At 44.6% G+C, this 21,143-nt stretch overlaps 1 long non-coding RNA gene across 1 annotated transcript in view; it reads right to left on the reverse strand.

Annotated features, from left to right (window-relative positions):
- Positions 1-20,468: 20,468 nt before the first annotated feature.
- LOC130366919 (uncharacterized) overlaps positions 20,469-21,143 on the reverse strand; it is a 48,483-nt gene continuing 47,808 nt past the window's right edge. The window contains exon 3 of the long non-coding RNA XR_008891999.1: positions 20,469-21,018. This is a non-coding gene — a long non-coding RNA (uncharacterized LOC130366919). The remainder of the gene's footprint in view (positions 21,019-21,143) is intronic.

Genomic DNA, 21,143 nt, shown 5'->3' on the forward strand with positions numbered 1-21,143 from the left:
TGGCACAGCCCGGAATTGCCAGCAGCATGAGTAGGCACTAGGCCTTCACAATCCCTACGTTTAAAAGATGAATTAAGAAATTTAAACTGAAGATTTTGGATAGCGGGTGCTACCTATGAGAACATTTGAAATTCCCAGACCCAGGCCCAACAGCGGCATCAGTAACCCATTTATTGCCTGAATGACACAGCCTGGAGTTGCTTGATGCATGAGTACACACCAGGGCTTCACAATCCCCCCCCAAAAAAACACCACAATTTTTGAAATTTTTGAAAAAGATTTTGGATAGCGGGTGCTACCTATGAGAAAATTAGAAATTACCCGACCCAGGTCCCACCACAGCGGCATCAGTAACCCATATACTGGCTCAAGGACACATCCTGGAGTTGAATGATGCACCAGTACACACAGGGCTTCACAATCCCCCCCAAAATCAACAAAATTGTAGAATAAAAAAAAAAATGCATACCTTTGTGTAAAAACAAGCGCATATCCAAAAGTTCAGAAGACTCTATAATGCAGGACGGTGGACCACCCAAAGACTTTCTTCTCAAAAATAATAAACCACACAATGTTTGAAATAATAAAAAAAAAATTATAACATATGTGTGTAAGCGCATCTGTCTCCAAAAGATCAGATCACCAAAGGAGTTTTTTCGACGAAAAGGATTAAGCAGAGTTAATCCCTCTCCGTATTATTATTAATTTTTTTTAATTTTCATAAAAAAATCACACACAACAAGTGTTCCGTTGTGTAACGGTTAGCATTCTGCAGAATAAAATTTTATTACTGATAAAATTATCAGTAAATTAAAAAATAACACTACCCAGGAGTGTTTAATTACCCCATACATTGCACCAGGAACAGTCAGGAGTAGACCTCAGCAGTACCCAAGAGGCTTTAACCAGCCTAGCGGTATTCCCGAGCGTGACTCGGGGTTAATTTTCGCTGCTAGAAGCGGTAACCCCGAGTCACGCTCGGGGTAGAATTGCAGAGTTGCTGTGCGGGCTGCACAGTATATCGCAAAAGCAATCAAATCGCGATTTTTGCTTTTTGCGATGTAGTGATGCAGCCCCCGGGAAAATATGTGATTATCTGCTCGGGTCGGCTCCCGTTGCGGGGGCCGGCCAGAGCAGGTAAAGACATATACTAAAAGTCAGTGTTTCTCAACCAGGGGGCCTCCAGATGTTGCAAAACTACAACTCTCAGCATGCCCGGACAGCCAAAGGCTGTCCGGGCATGCTGGGAGCAGTAGTTTCACAACAGCTGGAGGCCCCCTGGTAGAAAACCCTGAACTAAGTGTAAAAGTAAGAAGGAAGAAAATAAAAAAACCTTTTGCTCACCTAGTCCCGGTCCCTGAAGATGTCGTTCCCCTCCGTGTGCTCTGGTCCCTGCTCTATTCATCTTACAGGACCTTTCACTTTTCAGCCAATCACAGGCCGCAGTGGTGTAAAGCCTGTGATTGGCTGAAGGGGAAAGGGCTTGTTCTGCAGCAAATACACTAGGTTTGAAATCTGCTGGCAAACCTAGTGTATTTGCTGCAGGACAAGAAGGTGACAAGGTGACAAGGGGGGAATGTGACACAGGGGAGAATGTAACAAGGGGGGGGGGGAATGTGACAAGGGGGGGGGATGTGACACAGGGGAGAATGTAACAAGGGGGGGGGAATGTGACAAGGGGGGGGGGAATGTGACAAGGGGGGGGATGTGACACGGGAGAATGTAACAAGGGGGGGGGAATGTGACAAGGGGGGGGGATGTGACACAGGGGAGAATGTAACAAGGGGGGGGGGAATGTGACAAGGGGGGGGGATGTGACACAGGGGAGAATGTGACAAGGGGGGGGGGGGAATGTGACAAGGGGGGGGGATGTGACATAGGGGGGTATGTGACATAGGGGGGAATGTGACAGAGGGGAGAATGTGACAAGGGGGGGGATGTGACAGGGGGGAGGAATGTGACAAAGGGGGGATGTGACGGGGGGGAGTGGAATGTAACATGGAGGGAGGAGAAGGTAACAAGGGGGGGGGGGGAGAATGTAACAAGGGGGGAATGTGACAGGGGGGGATGAATGTGACGGGGGGGGAGAGTGTAACAAGGGGGGAGAATGTGACAGGGGGATGAATGTGACAGGGGGGGGAGAATGCAACAAGGGGGGGGGATGTGACAGGGGGGGAATGTGATATGGGGGGGGGGGGAATGTGACAGGGGGGGAATGTGATATGGGGGGGGAAATGTGACAAGGGAGGGGGAATGTGATGGGGGGAGATGTGGAATTTCAATGCAAAAAATTGTACCGCTTTTGGTACAAATTTCCAGACGGAATCGTACCGCTAGGGAGGTTAATAACCCCTTACATTGCACAATCAATTGCGAGATTGAGCAATAACAGGTGTGTTATGGCCTCAGATGTCTGGGCCGCACTAGCGCTCCACTGAACGGATTAGCGTGTCTCTATCTTTCACCGACAGGTGCGGGTAACCCACTACCTCTCTGAAAGGTAAGCTGCCTCGAAGCAGGTGGTCTCCCCTGGGCACGTTTGTCTCCTGAATTTCCACTACTGCCACACCACGCTGACTGCCAACCGTGCTACCGCCTTGCTGACTCAAGTGCAACCTGCAACTCTCTTCTCCTGATGATGATTAAGCCCCTTCTGCACCCGGCTCCCGTTGGCAATAGGGATAATATTTGCCAGGAAAGAAGAATCACAACTAAGTGCGGGTCATAAGCTAGGGTTCATTAAGTCCCTGCCCCTTGTACACACTGCATGTCTCTACTAACAATTGGATGGTTTAGTGAGGTCCTTGGATCGGCCCCGGCGGGGTAGGAGAAGGCCCTGGCAGAGCGCCGAGAATTTAAAGATCATTGTTGAAATTTGCATTAAGCATGTATTTAGCTACTGCTAAACTTCAAAAAATTATAGGCCCAAGGCCTGAGGCGCCAAGGAGGCAAGTAGTTCCTGAAAGACACAGAATGATTCTGGAGCAGTCATTCGCAGTACCCAAGAGGGTTTCATAACCCCTTACATTTAAAGATCAATGTTGACATTTGCATTAAGCATGTATTTAGCTACTGCTAAACTTCAAAAAATTATAGGCCCAAGGCCAGAAGCATCAGTTTCCCCCATATTAGGAGCATAGTTGTCCCCCAGATTAGGCAGCATAGATGTCCCCCAGATTAGGAGCATAGTTATCCCCCATATTAGGAGCATAGTTGTCCCCAAGATTAGGCAGCATAGATGTCCCCCAGATTAGGCAGCATAGATGTCCCCCAGATTAGGCAGCATAGATGTCCCCCAGATTAGGCAGCATAGATGTCCCCCAGATTAGGAGCATACTTGTCCCCCAGATTAGGCAGCATAGATGTCCCCCAGATTAGGAGCATAGTTGTCCCCCAGATTAGGCATCATAGATGTCCCCCAGATTAGGAGCATAGTTGTCCCCCAGATTAGGCGACATAGATGTCCCCCAGATTAGGCAGCATAGATATCCCCCAGATTAGGAGCATAGATGTCCCCCAGATTAGGCAGCATATATGTCCCCCAGATTAGGAACATATTTGTCTCCCAGATTAGGCTGCATATATGTCCCCCAGATTAGGCAGCATAGATGTCCCCCAGATTAGGCAGCATAGATGTCCCCCAGATTAGGAGCATAGTTGTCCCCCAGATTAGGCAGTGTAGATGTCCCACAGATTAGGCAGCATAGATGTCCCCCAGATTAGGCAGCATAGTTGTCCCCCAGTCAGCGCGGGCCGGTCAGAGCCAATCAAAGGGCCGTATATGGCAAGCGGGCCATACAATGCCCAGGTCTGCCCTAGAGGATTTCATAGCCAACCATAATTGAGAAATTTTTGTTGTAGGAGCATGGTCAATCTAGTCCGAGCCATCTGCCATTGGTGGCTGGAAATCCTGGCTGGTCCATCCCTGATTCATCTTGACAAACGTCAGTCACTCCACATTTTTAGTGGACAGACGAGTTCACCTTGGGGTGACTATGGCCCCGGCCGCACTAAACACCCCCTCTGATGGCACACTACTGGCGGGGCAGGACAGCTTTTCCAGGGCAAACTCTGCAAGTTGTGGCCATGAATCAAGTTTGGCTGCCCAGAAGTCCAGCGGATCTTCAATGGTTGTTGGCATGGCCATGTCAAGGTACGCCACCACCTGCTGGTTCAGGTCCTGCTCCATGTCTACCTGCTGCTGATGAGTTGCTTCACTATGCGGGTGAAGAAAGCTACTCATCAGCGACTGTAGACTCAGGCTGCTGCTGATTGAGCTGGTACTGCTCCTGCCACCCCTCCCCTAGCCAGCAGCCATGGCAGTGGAAGGTGAGCGCAGAGGGCCCCCCGAGTCAGACCTGCAAGTGGATGGACCATGTGGCCGATAGGCCAACTGACTACGTAGAAACTCTCTGTAGTAGGTCAGTTTGTCCCCCCCCCCCTCAGTGGGTGTAAAAAATCCCTCCATTTTGGGACGGTAGCGAGGGTCTAATAAGGTGGAGATCCAGAAGTCATCTCGCTGACGAATTTTGACAATTCGGGGGTCACTACACAAGCAACTGAGCATGCATCGTGCCATTTGCGCCAGTGACTCCGAGGGACTACCTGCCTCCATCTCCACTGCATACTGCCACGGTGTGTCTGGGTCCTCTGTCTCAACTTCCTCATAACCCTCCAGCTCCTCTGGCTGCTCCTGCTCCTCCTCTCCTGTCCGAAGACTAGAAACACTGGCCATCTCATCAACCTAAACTGTGCTCTGCTCTGCCCCTCATCATCCTCCTCCTCCAGTTCAGCCCCCACAGGGCCCATGTAGCCTTGAGATGTAGGCACAACGGCTCCATTGCCGTGACCAGCCATGGTTTCAATCATTTGTTGTAGGAAATGTAGGAGTGGAATTACGTCGTTCATGGCGTAATCCAGGCGACTCACAAATAATGTGGCTTCCTCAAAGGGCCTCAGCAAAGGGCAGGTGTCATGTATGAGCTGCCACTGGTTCACATTGAAGTTACACAGGGGAGTACTCCTATCTGCTTGGATCATCAAGAAATTGGTGATGGATTTTCTTTGTTCGTATAGTCTGTCCAACATATGGAGGGTGGAATTCCAACGTGTGGCAACGTCACAAATAAGACTATGTTGTGGGATACCGTTCTGATGCTGCAGCTCAAGGAAGGTGTGCTTGGCGGTGTACGAGTGGCTGAAGTGCATGCACAGTTTCCTTGCCATTTTCAGGATGTTTTGCAAAGAGAGTGAAGACTTGAGGAAGCACTTGACAAGAGAGCACTTGATAGAGAGCTATGAGAAATACACCCTACTAAATTGTATTATCACATGCTGGAGAGCGATATATGCCTCGACCAGCATAGTTAATCTTTTGTTTTGGGTATATTTGAGCACTATAATTTGGTGATTTTTTTAACTTTTCCCTATTAAAAGTTAAGTATTAATGCACCTCCCCAGGGAATTAGAAATTATTTCCTTATAATTTTGTCATTTATGCTGGGAGTCTACTAATGCCCCTTGCAGGCAATTCCAATATCTGGCAAGGTCTCTAACAACTGAGGGTTGTGTCTGAGGAACCCACCGACTGTTGACTGGGGGTGTCAGATGTCACTTGTGATCATGTGGATGAGCGTGTTAACCAATCCACAACAGCAGATGGGTTGCTGGTGGAGACATGACCGCTTGCTGATAAAGGGAGCTCAGGCCTCTTGCTGCGACTCCTGCTGCCACTCGCCCCAAGTCTGCTGCCAACTCTGCCTGAAGTATTTAGGCCTCTGCCACTCCTCTGTGCACATCCTGTCACTTCTCTGCCTGACATACTTAGTGCGTTTATGAGGGTATTACAATATGCTACACTACTCTTTAAACAGTATTTATCTAGAACAGCAGCAGGTGATTACTTACTGCTGTCCTTGAACAGTATGTAGGCCCTTGACAGATTATCAGGTACTAGATGGTACAATACTTGGATGTACCTATGCGCTATGCACTGATGAGGAAAGTAATATGCCTAACTATTAGCAGGAAAAACTCTGTTTTTTTGTAAAACACCAGCCGGTGGATACTATGGTTTGGACTTTGACGGTATGGAGCACCTTGACAGCTTAACAGGTACTAAATGGTACAATACTTGGATGTACCTATGCGCTATGCAATGATGAGGGCAGTAATATGCCGAACTATTAGCAGAAAAAACTCTGAATTTTTGAAAAACACCAGCCGGTGGATACTATTGTTTGGACTTTGACGGTATGGAGCACCTGGACAGCTTAACAGGTACTAAATGGTACAATACTTGCATGTACCTATGCAGTATGCACTGATGAGGGCAGCAATATGCTTAACTATGAGCAGAAAAAACTCTGTATTTTTGTAAAACACCAGCCGGTGGACACTATGGTTTGGACTTTGACGGTATGGAGCACCTGGACAGCTTAACAGGTACTAAATGGTACAATACTTGGATGTACCTATGCGGTATGCACTGATGAGGGCAGTAATATGCCTAAATATTAGCAGAAAAAACTCTGTATTTTTGAAAAACACCAGCCGGTGGATACTATGGTTTGGACTTTGACGGTATGGAGCACCTGGACAGCTTAACAGGTACTACATGGTACAATACTTGGATGTTCCTATGCGGTATTCACTGATGAGGGCAGTTATATATGCGTAACTATATGCAGAAAAAAGGATTAAAAATAAAAAACAGCCAGTGAATAGTATTGTTTGTACTTGCACAGTATGTAGCCAGCCCCTTGGCAGTTGAACAGGTACAAAATGGTACAAATGCACTACAGTCTACTGCACAATCACGTATTTCTGAACAGCAGCAGGACCCAACAGTGCAGCACCACAAAAAAAAAATAATCCAGGGATTAAACCCTAAATTGCACTCTGTCACACAATTCTGAGCAGCAGAAGATTTGTGGAACAAATAAAAATAAACTCAATAGAGCTGAAAAATGAGGAGATAAGATGCTTCAGAAAGTTCAGGCAGCTTGGAGATCTGTATGAGGCAGCTGACAGCTATCTGCCCCTCTCTGCTGCAATGCTCAATAACGTGAATAGGAGGTTAAGCTTTTAATGATCCTTCTCAGTGTGAACAGCAAAGGACTCTGCACTGTCTTTCCCTAATGCTGATGTGACTAGCAGTTGCAGTGTAACGCTGTGGTATGAGCTATTCACACACACACAGTCCCGTCCTCTCCATCTGAGTGCATAGATGAAATGAAAAGAGGCAAGATGGCCGCCGATTATATAGGGGCTGTGACATCACAGGGGTCAGTGAACACTGATAGGCTGCACGTTTGATTCAGGGTCAGTCCGCCTACCTTCATTCCCGCCACTGTTTCCCGCCCTCCCATAATCCCCTGCCCCATGTACTGACATGTGGGTCTGCCATCTTAGGTCTCCAATAGCCTGGAACGCTGTAAAATGGAGTTTAATGAAGTGATTCGCGCGATAGAATCACGGCGATATTCACATTCGATGCAAATCAAATTTTTCATGAAATTCGTAATGAATTCGGGTTCATCAACTACGATTCGCTCATCTCTAATGTATATATAAATATGCTCTGTAACATGATTAGTAGAATATGCTATGATCTATTTTTGGTTTATGATCCATTTCTAGTTTTAGGCCATTGGATTCTGTTGTTATGGAGTGTTATGGAATGGAGGATTTATGGCAACAACAAGTGATATGTGGAACATTCAATATGAGGGCTTATTTTCGTATAAAGTATTACAACAATATATGGTGTGGAAAGTCTAGAATGAGGATTACTCTCACATGGAACATCACAACAAAGAGTATTACAACAATTTACATGTGTCCTAGGAAAGTTCCACTTAACTTCAAAGGACAAAGGTGTGGACTAATTACATGTGAGGACTTTGCATTTGGAAAGTTTAATGGACATTATTGACTCGAAAAGGTATTATGGACCCTGTGATGCTTGGATGGGACATTATGTATGTCACCCATACATGTTATGGACTCTGTGGAATAATTGGAACATCCACAATTAAGTCGGTATGGACTTGGTGATGCTTGGATGGTACCCTGTGGAATTATTGGAAGATCCACAATTGAGTTTTGGACCACAACACGCGCATATGGGGCATGTGTATTTTTTTTTTAGTTTATCTATATGAGGAATTTTGTGGGCTTTAGAAATTTGTTTAATTCTGTCACATGTGGAATATTTGTATAATTAGTAGATCTGTGAATTATTATGAGGTATTGGTATGGATATGTCTATGTGACATATTCTGAAGATGCATCTTCATGTAATAAATTGCTTGAGGAGTATAGATGGTGGTTTACTTAGATATGTTTACAATATTTAGGGTGTGTGTGATATATGGCATATTGTAATAGAGATACACGATTATTATATATGACAATATTCTTTCCCCTCACATTTTTCTTTTAACTTTTTTTCATTTTTTTATGTTATATACATATATACATTTTTTTCAATGTTATTTTTTTATTTCAGAACACACATTTTTTTGCATGATATTTTTCATATTTGGATACCTTATATTTTATTCCCCAGCCTTACCTATTCAGGTTTGTCCATTGCCCCCTTTTTTTGCAGTGATTGTAGATGGCGGCTGCGTTTATAGCACTTATTGTGTATGGCTGTGCTTACTATTTATAGAGCCTAGTCTCTATTGTGTATTTCCGCATTCACTACGTATGGAGCCCTGTTCTTACACTTATTGCGTATAGAACTATTAACACTCTTGCATTCAAAGACTCACTTCTGTGCATCTCTGCGTAAAGAGCCATAAAGAGTTTCATTCTGTGTCCTGTGATTTACGTTATTGTGTAAAGAGCTTCAATTTCACTTTGTGTCTTTTGACCCATTTCACTTCCGGTTATAGTTCCCGGTGTATGCACAGCACTACACATTGCTCAGATAATCATTCAGGTGTTATTTATTGTTGATGGTATAAATAGGACTTACAGAGTGAGTATTCATTCACTCCTGAGGAAGCCACCGTGACTGGGGGTGGAACGCGTGGGGTCTGTCATTCCCAGCACTTGGACTTGGAGTCCCGGCGGTGATATTTTCACATTGCAACACATGTAGGCAGCGCTCCATCCATAGGTACACTTTAATATAATTTCAGCATATATTTTTCTTAGTACTAGTATACATTATGGGAATATTGTACATTGGATGTGAGATGTTTGTGGTTGAGCTTTAGTGTTGCTCGCGAATATTCGCAATTCCTTTAAGGATGTAGAATTTACTGCATATGGTCATATAAGGTTAATGTAATACTTCTTTTCTCCCTTATACTGTGTGATGTATATTCATCATAAATTATGGGTGTGCATCAGTAAATGGTTGCTAGCTTTTTATCTTATTTTGTATTTATGGTTAATCTTGCAACTGGTTTGCACCCTGATATTATTTTGTGGGTGGTGCCCATCTCCTTTTTGGCAATTTATAAGAGCAGGACTCCCATCTTTCAACTGGAATCCCTGCTACTGTACAAATCTGCTGTTTAACCCGAAACAAATCAAATGGTCGATTCAACCAAATTGTTCACACATCTCTAGTCACAAACACATTATTTTAAAATACACATGATAGCTGATTCTGAACATTTAACTACAGCAAATGATATGCTGTAAGGAATTTATTTGGGATCAGTATGGAATGAGAATTTAATAGCTTTTTTACTGTGACCACAAAAAGCAAGAGCCTAAAGACCTTAAATGACCTATGTGTAAACATAATATTTTCCTAACTGGACATAGAAGAATTGTGTTTGCTCTAGAATCACTATTTCATCACATCAAAGATGAAGACAACTTTATTAGACAGTGGAGATGAATGACTTTCTCTAGACTTTGTAGGCAGATTGTTACGCCGAGCGCTCCGGGTCCCTGCTCCTCCCCGGAGCGCTCGCGGCGTTCCTCTCTCTGCAGCGCCCCGGTCAGACCCGCTGACCGGGAGCGCTGCACTGACTCTGCCGGCGGGGATGCGATTCGCATAGCGGGACGCGCCCGCTCGCGAATCGCATCCCAAGTCACTTACCTGTCCCGGTCCCTGGCTGTCATGTTCTGGCGCGCGCGGCTCCCCTCTCTAGGGCACGCGCGCGCCAGCTCTCTGAGATTTAAAGGGCCAGTGCACCAACGATTGGTGCCTGGCCCAATCAGCCTAATTAGCTTCCACCTGCTCCCTGGCTATATTACCTCACTTCCCCTGTACTTCCTTGCCGGATCTTGATGCCCATGTGCCAGTGAAAGCCTTCCTTGTGTGTTCCTAGCTTGTGTTCCAGACCTCCTGCCGTTGCCCCTGACTACGATCCTTGCTGCCTGCCCTGACCTTCTGCTACGTCCGACCTTGCTCTTGCCTTATCCCTTGTACCATGCCTATCTCAGCAGTCAGAGAGGTTGAGCCGTTGCCGGTGGATACGACCTGGTTGCTACCGCCGCTGCAAGACCATCCCGCTTTGCGGCGGGCCCTGGTGAATACCAGTAGCAACTTAGAACCGGTCCGCTGGCACGGTCCATGCCAATCCCTCTCTGACACAGAGGATCCACCTCCTGCCTGTCGAATCGTGACAGTAGATCCGGCGATGGATTCCGCTGAGGTGCCGCTGTCAAGTCTCGCCGACATATTCACGGTGATCGCCCAGCAATTCCTACTGATCGCCCAACGAGATCACCAGCTGTCGTACTTGACCACCACGATACAGCAACTTCAGTCACAGATACAGCAGCTGCTACAGCAACAACCATCTCCTCCGCCGGCTCCTGCACCTCCTCCGCAGCGAGCGGCCGCTCCTAACCTCCACTTGTCCCTGCCGGACAAATTTGATGGGGACTCTAGTCTCTGCCGTTGTCTCCTGTCTGGGAAGGCCCTGTCATGGGCCACACCGCTCTGGGCACCTCTCTCACAGTATCCTTTGCAATCTACCCCTGTGCCTCCCGCCGAGGAGGCTATGCAAGTGGATCGGCCTCGCCTGACCCATGAAGAGAGGACTCGCCGCAGAGATAAAAATTTATGTCTGGACTGCACTGTGCGTTACCGCACAGAACCCCTACTCATGAGCATTGAACTTTTTGTTTTGCCCAAATGCACCTCTGAAGTTCTCCTCGGTCTGCCATGGCTCCAACGCCACTCTCCTACCCTTGACTGGACCTCCGGGGAGATCAAGAGCTGGGGTGCTTCTTTCCACAAAAAATGCCTCACGTCTGCTCCCAGTCCCGTCAGTCAAACCTCAGTGTCTCCTCCTTTACCTGGTCTCCCCAAGGCCTATCAGGACTATGCTGTGTCTCCTCCTCATAGCCCCCGTCCTGTTAACACTCTGCCCCGTGCCAAGCTTCACCCTCTTCCCTCCCTCCCCACTCCCACGCCTTCTTTTTTGCCCGCTGTTGATGAGGTTTCCCGGGGCTTCGCCACCGTCTGGAAAAAGACTCAAAAATCCCTCATACAAGCCTCATCCCGGATAAAGAAGCATGCCGACAAAAAAAGGACAACTCCTCCTGTTTTTGTGTGGCTCTCTGCCAAGTATATCCGCTTCCGTGTCCCCAGTTTTAATCTGGGACCACGTTATCTTGGACCCTTTGAAGTTAAGTGCCTAGAGAAAGCTATTCCTGTCTCCGGGTCCTCAGATGTCTTCTCGATTAAAGAATTTTCAGGTCCCAAAAAGAGGGGGAGACCCAAGGGGGGGGGGTACTGTTACACAGAGCGCTCCAGGTCCCTGCTCCTCCCCGGAGCGCTCGTGGCGTTCCTCTCTCTGCAGCGCCCCGGTCAGACCCACTGACCGGGAGCGCCGCACTGACTCTGCCAGCGGGGATGCGATTCGCATAGCGGGACGCGCCCGCTCGCGAATCGCATCCCAAGTCACTTACCTGTCCCGGTCCCTGGCTGTCATGTTCTGGCGCGTGCGGCTCCACGCTCTAGGGCGCGCGCGCGCCAGCTCTCTGAGATTTAAAGGGCCAGTGCACCAATGATTGGTGCCTGGCCCAATCAGCCTAATTAGCTTCCACCTGCTCCCTGGCTATATTACCTCACTTCCCCTGTACTTCCTTGCCAGATCTTGTTGCCCTTGTGCCAGTGAAAGCCTTCCTTGTGTGTTCCTAGCTTGTGTTCCAGACCTCCTGCCGTTGCCCCTGACTACGATCCTTGCTGCCTGCCCTGACCTTCTGCTACGTCCGACCTTGCTCTTGCCTTATCCCTTGTACCATGCCTATCTCAGCAGTCAGAGAGGTTGAGCCGTTGCCGGTGGATACGACCTGGTTTCTACCGCTGCTGCAAGACCATCCCGCTTTGCGGCGGGCTCTGGTGAATACCAGTAGCAACTTAGAACCGGTCCGCCGGCACGGTCCACGCCAATCCCTCTCTGACACAGAGGATCCACCTCCTGCCTGCCGAATCGTGACACAGAACTAATACAATTTTACAAAACAATCAAAACATCTCAACTTGTTGGTATATCTAGTGTTCATTAGATAACACTAGAACAACTTACAATGTATGAGATCTGACTAGCAATTTCATCAAAAAGAAAAATGTTAAACAAAAAGTAAAGTTAAAAACAAAAACGTTGCAAAGGTGCCTTTAGTCTTTAAAGGGGTACTCCGGTGAAAACTTTTTTTATTTTTAAATGAACTGGTACCAGAAAGTTAAACAGATTTGTAAATGACTTCTATTTAAAAATCTTAATCATTCCCGTATGTATTAGCAGCTGTATGCTACAAAGGAAATTCTTTTTTTAATTTTTATTTCTTTTCTGTCTTGTCCACAGTGCTCTCTGCTGACACCTCTGCCAGTGTCAGGAACGTTCCAGAGCAGCATAGGTTTGCTATGGGGATTTTCTCCTGTTCTGGACAGTTCCTGATACAGGCATCAGGTGTCAGCAGAGAGCACTGTGGACAAGACAAAAAAGAAATTCAAAAAGAAAAAGTACTGCTAATAAGTACTAGAAGGACAAATATTTTTTAATAGAAGTAATTTACAAATCTGTTCAACTTTCTGGCACCAGTTTATTTAAAAAAAAAGTTTTCCACCGGAGTACCCCTTTAAGCAAGGTTTGTAAGATATATATTGGTTTAGTTTGTTGCAACAGTAAACACAATGGGGGACATATTCCAAAAATAATGTTATCAGTGGCACATATTCAGATATTTAACATGATTTTACTTATTAATTAGCATGTAATCAATTTTTTAAGTGGAGTGACTAATATTCTAAAATTAAATATGATCTTTTTTAATTATGAACTCATATCCAGAGTTACACTTTACTGTTGAAAATAAAGAAACTGGTTTAATATGACCAAAACAAAGTTACTTGTTGACTGTTTTTCAGTCATTAGTTTGAATCAGGTCCTGCATGTTTCACAGTGTGAACCTTACATCATACACAGTTACAAAACGATCAATTACCTCTAACAGAAAATGTTCTCTTTTGAAGCCTCTTGGGTATCGCATCACCTTCTGCACTCCTGACAGACAAATCAACATCTGAGGTCTTCGAACATGGCTTCCTTGATCTAATTTAAATTTTTTTTTGTACAATGTTCAGCAGTTACATTACAGCCAATTGTTGAACGCTTATTATTAAGAGGCATGTCTCCTTGAAAGTTTTGGCAAAATACTTAAAGGGGTACTCCGCCCCTAGACATCACCAGGGTCCCGCTGCTGGGGACCCCCAGACTCGCGCCGTGCGTAATGACGGCAATACAGGGGCCGGAGCATCGTTATGTCACGGCTCTGCCCCCTCGTGTCATAACGGCCCGCCCCCTCAATACAAGTCTATGGGAGGGGGCGTGATGCCCATCATGCCCCCTCCCATAGACTTGCATTAAGGGGGCGGGCCGTGACGTAACGATGCTCTGGCCCCTGTATCGCTGGTCATTACGCACGGAGCGAGTCTGCTCTGTGCAGTAATGATAGCTGGGGTGCGTAGCCGAGATCCCGGGGGTCCCCAGCAGTGGGACCCCAGCAATCTGACATCTTATCCCCTATCCTTTGGATAGGGGATTAGATGTCTAGGGGCGGAGTACCCCTTTAGAGGAGTACTGTGGTGAAAAACCATTTTTTTTTATCAATTAGTGGCATTAAACAGATTTGTAAATTAATTCTATTTAAAAATCTGAATCCTTCTAGTACTTATCAGCTGTTGTATGCTCCACAGGAAGTTCTTTTCTTTTTGAATTTGTTTTCTGCCTGAAAACAGTGCTCTCTGCTGACACCTCTGTCAATGTCAGGAACTGTCCAGAGTAGGAGCAAATCCCCATAGCAAACCTATCCTGTGGTCAGACAGAAAAGAAATTCAAAATGAAAAGAACTTCCTGTGGAGCATACAGCAGCTGATAAGTACTGGAAGGATTAAGATTTTTATATAGAAGTAATTTATAAATCTGTTTAACTTTCTGGCACCAACAATTCTACCATCTTTCACTTTCCAGTTGTGATTGGCGTTAAAATAATGAAGTGGTGTGTTTAACACAGGTTTTGGTTGTGCCAAGGGACAAATGTTTGTCAGGTTTCCAAATCTTCAAGCACCACTTTTGAAAATCTGCACAAAAAGTACTATTATTCGTGCTAATAAAACTGCAGTAAACACACAAGTCTATGAATGTGTCCCTCATTTACTTTTATTTCAAAACTCCAAATAGTTTTTACATAAAGAGCCCCGATTGTAATATTAATATAACTTTTCAAATAAAACCTTCACTTTTTATCTTAAAATGCTATCCTTTGGAGACATGATAATCTAACCCAGGGATCTCAAACTGGTGGCCCTCCAGATGTTGCAAAACTTCAACTCCCAGCATGACTGGACATGAGTAGACAGCCATTTGCTGCAGTTTGAGACCCCTGATCTAACCCAAGTTTACTAATTTCAAGAAATTTTATTACCAACATTTTTAACATAATATGTAGGAATAAAACAACTTTTTGTTCAGGCTATAGACATTAGAGATGAGCGAATCGAAGCTGACGAACCAGAATTCGTTATGAATTTCATGAAAAATTTGATTCGCAATGAATGCGAATATCGCCGCCATTCTATTGCACAAATCGCTTCATTAAACTCCATTTACTGTGGTCCAGGCTCCAGGGCATCTAAAATGGAAGATCCACATGTCAGTACATGGGGCAAGGAACGCTGGGAAGGCAAGGTGGGAAGGGAAGTAGACGGGATGACCCTGAATCACATGCAGGATGCAGCCTATCAGCAGCTAGTCACCCCTGTGATGTCACAGCCCTATATATTCTGCAGGCATTTTGCGGCTCGTCATTTCATTCATTACACTGCAGAGAGATAGGACGGACATCACTGTGTGTGTGTGTTACACAGAAAAGCTTGTTGCAGCAGCGTTTCATCTCTTAGTCACCTCAGCCTTTTGTAGGACACAGAGCACAGAGTTTTTACACAGAAATTATTTCTTACTGCACCAATTAACTCCTCAGTCACTGTGAACAGCATTGTATTACAGAGAGGGGCAGAGAGCTGTGTGTTGCTTCAGCTGCAGAAACGTTTTCACAGGAGGGAGAAATAAATTTTTAGGGCAAATCTGTGTCTTTGTTCCACTGGTCTGCGGTTATACTAGTCTGTAGACGGTATAATCCATACCCAGCAGTCCATTCCTAATAGTATTTGAGAGAGAGTATTTTTACAATTTTGGGTTTAGTACACAGTGACTGTATGCTCCAGCATTGTTGTGTACTGCTGGTGCTGTGGGCAATTTTTATTTTTTTTAGCATACTGTAGCGCATTTTTCTGCCCTCATAAGTGCATACCACACACTTACATCTAAGTAGTGTACTATTTTGTACCTGTTAATCTGTCAAGGGCCTACATACTGTGAAAGGACAGCCAAAAGTAATCACCGGCTGGTGTTTTCCTCCAATACGTTTATTAAGGATACTGTAGCACATTTTTCTGCTCTCATAAGTGCATACCACATACCTACATCAAAGTAGTGTACTATGTTGTACCTGTTAATCTGCCAAGGGCCTACATACTGTGAAAGGACAGCCAAAAGTATTCATCGGCTTGTGCTTCACTCCTATGTGTTTATTAAGCATACTGTAGCACATTTTTCTGCCCTCATAAGTGCATACCACATACCTACATCTAAGAAGTGTACTATTTTGTACCTGTTAATCTGTCAAGGGCATATATACTGTGAAAGGATAGCCAATAGTACACACCTACTGCTGTTCTAGACAAATACTGTTTTAAATGAAGTGAAGCGTATTGTACTCCCCTAATATACGCAATAAGTATGTCAGGCAGACTAGAGCCAGGACGTGCACAGTGGAGTGGCAGAGGCCAAAATTCATCAGGCGCAGGCAGAGGTTGCAGCCGATTAGGGGTGTGTGGTAGCCAGAGTCTGAAGAGTCTGAGAGGTCTGAACTCCCGGTGTCAGCTAGCAGTCGTGTCTCGACCAGCAACCCAGCAGCCGTGATTGATCGGTTCACTCGTTCATCCACTTCATCCCAAGGGACATCCGACACTCCTCAGTCAGCAGTCGGTGGGTTCCTCAGATTCAACCCTCAGTGGGCAAGCTGCTGCTGCCAACTCAAGGCTCTGTCATTGTGCTGCCATGTGACTCCTTGTTAAATGCTATCCTTTTTACCTACATGCCGGGGCCTGGGACACTAAAACTTGGGAGTTAAAATTTCAATTTTAAAATCCTCAATTTCAACTTCAAAATCTTAAATTTAAAAATCTAATATGTCTATGGTCTCCTCATGCTTCTGCCAACTCCAGGATGTGCTATTTGGTCTTCTCATGCTTCAGCCACCTCCAGGCTGTGCCATTCTGCCACTATATAGTCTCCTCATGCTTCAGCCACCTCTAGGCTGTGCCATTCAGCCATCATTTATTGCCACTGTTCCTCATTTTGCAGCAACATCTGTTTGATCTCTATATACTGCATAACAGCACAGAGAAAAGCTACCAGTTCTTTTTCTACTCCAGTCTTACACTCTATGAATGCTGATGTAATACAGGTACGCTTAACATATATATACTCTCAGTACATTACGTTTACTTACATCCATAAGTCCCTCTCAGCGCACACTATATTTATTTAGCATTTTTCATTGTATCTTTTTTAAATACCTACCTACAGGGAAAGGTATTTGTAGTGGTGCAGCAGAGCGGGCATCCCCATAAGTTCTGGTGCAGCGCGAGTGTCTATTATTTATATATCATGTTTCAAAACTGCTTGCACCGGTACGCAAAGTCTTTGGTTGCAGCTTTTCTCTTTTAGACCACAGGTGAAAAATTGTTTACAGCTTAGTAGGTTTAGAAGGGAAATTGAGGAGTGGAGAGCTGATCTCCATGCTCCTTCGTCCGCACCGAATACGGGTAGTTCGGGCTACTGAAATTTCCAATATTATAATCTGCCACTGGTAGCAGACACTATATTACCCAAGCGAACTATAAAAATATATTGTTAATTAAACCGCACGGTTAATGGCGTATACTCAAAAAAATTCCAAAGTCCAACATAGCGTATTTTTGGTCACTTTTTATATAATGAAAAAATGAATAAAAAGTGATCAGAAAGTCCGATCAATACAAAAATAGTACCAATTAAAACATTAGAACACAGCACAAAAAATGTCCTCATACCGGCCCGTACACGGAAAAATAAAAAAAGTTATAGGGGTTAGAAGATGAGAATTTTTTACGTATAAATTTTCCTGCATGTAGTTATGATTTGTTTTCCTAAGTACGACAATATCCAACCTATATAATTAGTGTATCATTTTAACCGTATGGACCTACAGAATAAAGATAACGTGTTATTTTTCCCAAAAAAATGCACTGCATAGAAACGGAAGCCCCCAAAAGTTACTAAATAAAAATGTTTCTTCAATTTTGTCGCACAATGAATTTTTTTTCGTTTTGCTGAGGATTATTTGGTAAAATGACTGATGTCACTGCAAAGTAGAATTGGTGGCGCAAAAAATAAGCCATCATATGTAATTTATGTGCAATATTGAAAGCGTTATGATTTTTAGAAGGTGATGAGGAAAAAATGAAAATGCAAAAACGGAAAAACCCTGCATCTTTAAAGGGTTAAATAGATCCTAGTTATGTAAAATATAAATCATGCCCTTCTGTGGGGATCGTTTAGATTGCCAAGCATGGAAATTAATAGTGACAATACATTTCATGCACGTAGCTCAAAGCTATGAATATACCATTTGGGAATTCTGCTGAAAGTCACTGAAATTAAACAAATGAGCTATGGTTTTCAGAGATTTATGTGTGAGGCTGGCAGAGCTATGCTAGGTCATGTGTTCATTTGAATGCATGCTGTCTGATCTGCACACAGAAGCTGATTACAGTAGGAGTACAATTACACTATAATAGTATAGGCATATCCTAGCAGCCGTCAAAGAAACAGCTGGTATATGTATTATGGGGACTATGCTTTATGGACACTTTGTCACTGATGATAAGTAGCAGGTATTCAATGGCCATTAGTCAGAATTGTTCCTCTCCTTTTTCACCCAAACAACAGACAATTAAGTGACACCTGTGCTTCCAATGGATTTCCTTTTCCAAAAAATCTCTGTCTCATATGGCCTGTTTGTGATGCCAAGGCCACCAACTGGGGAGGTGTGTGTAATGAAAAGGTTACAGACATTTAGGAGTAGGGGTCTCATAGCAAAGGCAAAATGGGGCCCTGTTCTGGTTTATGGAGCACGACATGAAATGGCATGCAATGCAAGATCTGAGAAAAGTTGCTAAATAATTTATACATTGGTTTAAAACATTGTTGTTAGACTTTGTAATATATGTACTGTCCAGGTATGAAGCTCTGTGATATAGGAACAAAAAGGAAAATGGAGATAGGGCTTTGTACAGTTATGTCCAAGTTTGCAACTAGGGATGAGCGAATCAAATCTGATAAATCCGAATTCGTTACGAATTGCAGGAAAAATTTGATTCGTGACAAATCTGAATATCACTGCGATTCGATGAAACAAATTGCTTCATTAAACTCCATTTAGTGCGGTCCAGGCTCCAGGGCATCTAAAATAGCAGATCCACATGTGAGCACATGGGGCAAGGAACTCTGGGAAGGCGGGATGACCCTGAATCACATGCAACATGCAGCCTATCAGCAGCCAGCCACCCCTGTGATGTCAAAGCCCTATATAATCGGAAGCTATCTTGCAGCCAGCCATTCCAACATTTTATGTCAGAGAGCGACAGAGACAGAGGAGTGTGTTGCACAGAAAAACAGCTTGACCGCAGCGATTCACCACAAGCCCAAATCACTGCAGAAAAGCACTGACAGGGAAGGGAGAGAGAGAAAGTACACTCTTGGGTGTACTTCACAGAGACTCTGTACTGCTGCAGTGGGGTGTACAGAAACTCTAAAGCTTATAGGGGCCAGTTAGGCTGAGTGCTAAAATCCATTGTCACCTGCTATTAGTGCATAATAATACTGTACTGGGCTGTACTACACAGCGACTCTGTACTGCTGCAGTGGGGTGTACAGCAACTCTGAAGCTCATAGGTGTCAGTTAGATTGAGCACTAAAAGCCATTGTCACCTGCTATTAGTGAATAATAATACTGTACTGGGCTGTACTACACAGCGACTCTGTGCTGCAGCACTAGTGTGTACTACAACTCTAAAGCTAACAGTGGCCAGTTAGGGTGAACACGAAAAGCCATAGTAACCTGATTTCAGTGCCTAATACAGGTTGCTTATCGAAGCGTGTTGTCCTCTCTAACTGTAAGTGTAGCCTGTCCGTACTTAAGTGGCATACATTTTTTTCCTGTCAAACTATATTTGGGCCTACTTACTGCGAAAGGCCAGCCGAAGCTACACACTTGTTTTGTAGCCTAATACAGTTTTAAGTGGAGCATATTGCCCACCTCTCATAAGTGTAAACTGTATGTACACCTATGTGGTGTACGCTTTTTTTTCCTGTTAAACAAATTTTAGCCTAGTTACTGTGAAGGGACAACCAAAGCTACATACGTGTTTCTGTAGTCTAATACAGTTTTAAGCGTAGTGGAGCGCATAGTCCTCCGCTCATAAGTGTAAACTGTACGTACACCTACGTGGTGTCCTTTATATTTTTCCTGTTAAAGTAATTTGGGCCTAGTGACTGTGAAAGGCCAGCCAAAGCTACATACGTGTTTCTGTAGTCTAAAACAGTTTTAAGCATAGTGGAGCACATAGACCTCCTCTCATAAGTGTAAACTGTACGTACACCTACGTGGTGTCCGATTTTGTTCCTGTTAAAGTCATAAGGGCCTTGTTACTCTGAAAGGCCAGCCAAAACTACACATCTGCTTTTGTAGCCAAATACAGTTTTAAGCATAGTGGAGTGTATTGTCCTTCTCTCATAAGTGTAACATATACGTACTCAATATATAAGTGTATAAGTATGTCAAGCAGAGAAGTGCCAGGACGTGCACATAGGACTGTTAGAGGCATAAATTCATCAGGAACAGGCAGAGGTTGCAGCAGAGTAGGGGTGTGTGGCAGCAGGAGTCGCAGCGAGAGGTCTGAATCAGCTAGCAGTCGTGTCTCGACCAGCAACCCAGCAGCCGTGATTGATTGGTTCACTCGGCCATTCACTTAATCCCAAGTGACATCCGACACCCCCAGTCAACAGTAGGTGGGTTACTTAGACTCAACCCTCAGTTGGCATGGCCCTCATGCCACCTCCAGGCTTTCTCATTGTGCCGCCATATGGTCTCCTCATGCTGCTGGCACATTAAATGAAACTTTTTAGGTTCATCTATTTGAAATCTTGAATTTAAACAAAAAAATATATATATATATCTGTAATGTTTTCAATTGTGAGGCCCTGTGGTCTCGTCAGGTTATTGCCACATCCAGGTTGGGTCATTCTGCCACTATATGGTCTCCTTTTGCTGCCGCCAATTCCAGGCTGTGTCATTCTGCCACATTATGGTCTTCTCATGCTGCTGCCACCTCCAGGCTGTGTCATTGTGCCATCATATGGTCTTCTCATTCTGTTGGCACATTAAATTAAGCTTTTAAAATTTTTATCTATTTAAAATATTTAATGTTAATTAGAAAAAATATCTTTTATCTTTTCAATTGTGAGGCCTTATGGCCTCGTCGGGCTGCTGCCCCC

The sequence above is a fragment of the Hyla sarda genome, chromosome 4 (assembly GCF_029499605.1).
Source record: "Hyla sarda isolate aHylSar1 chromosome 4, aHylSar1.hap1, whole genome shotgun sequence".
Lineage (NCBI taxonomy): Eukaryota > Metazoa > Chordata > Amphibia > Anura > Hylidae > Hyla > Hyla sarda.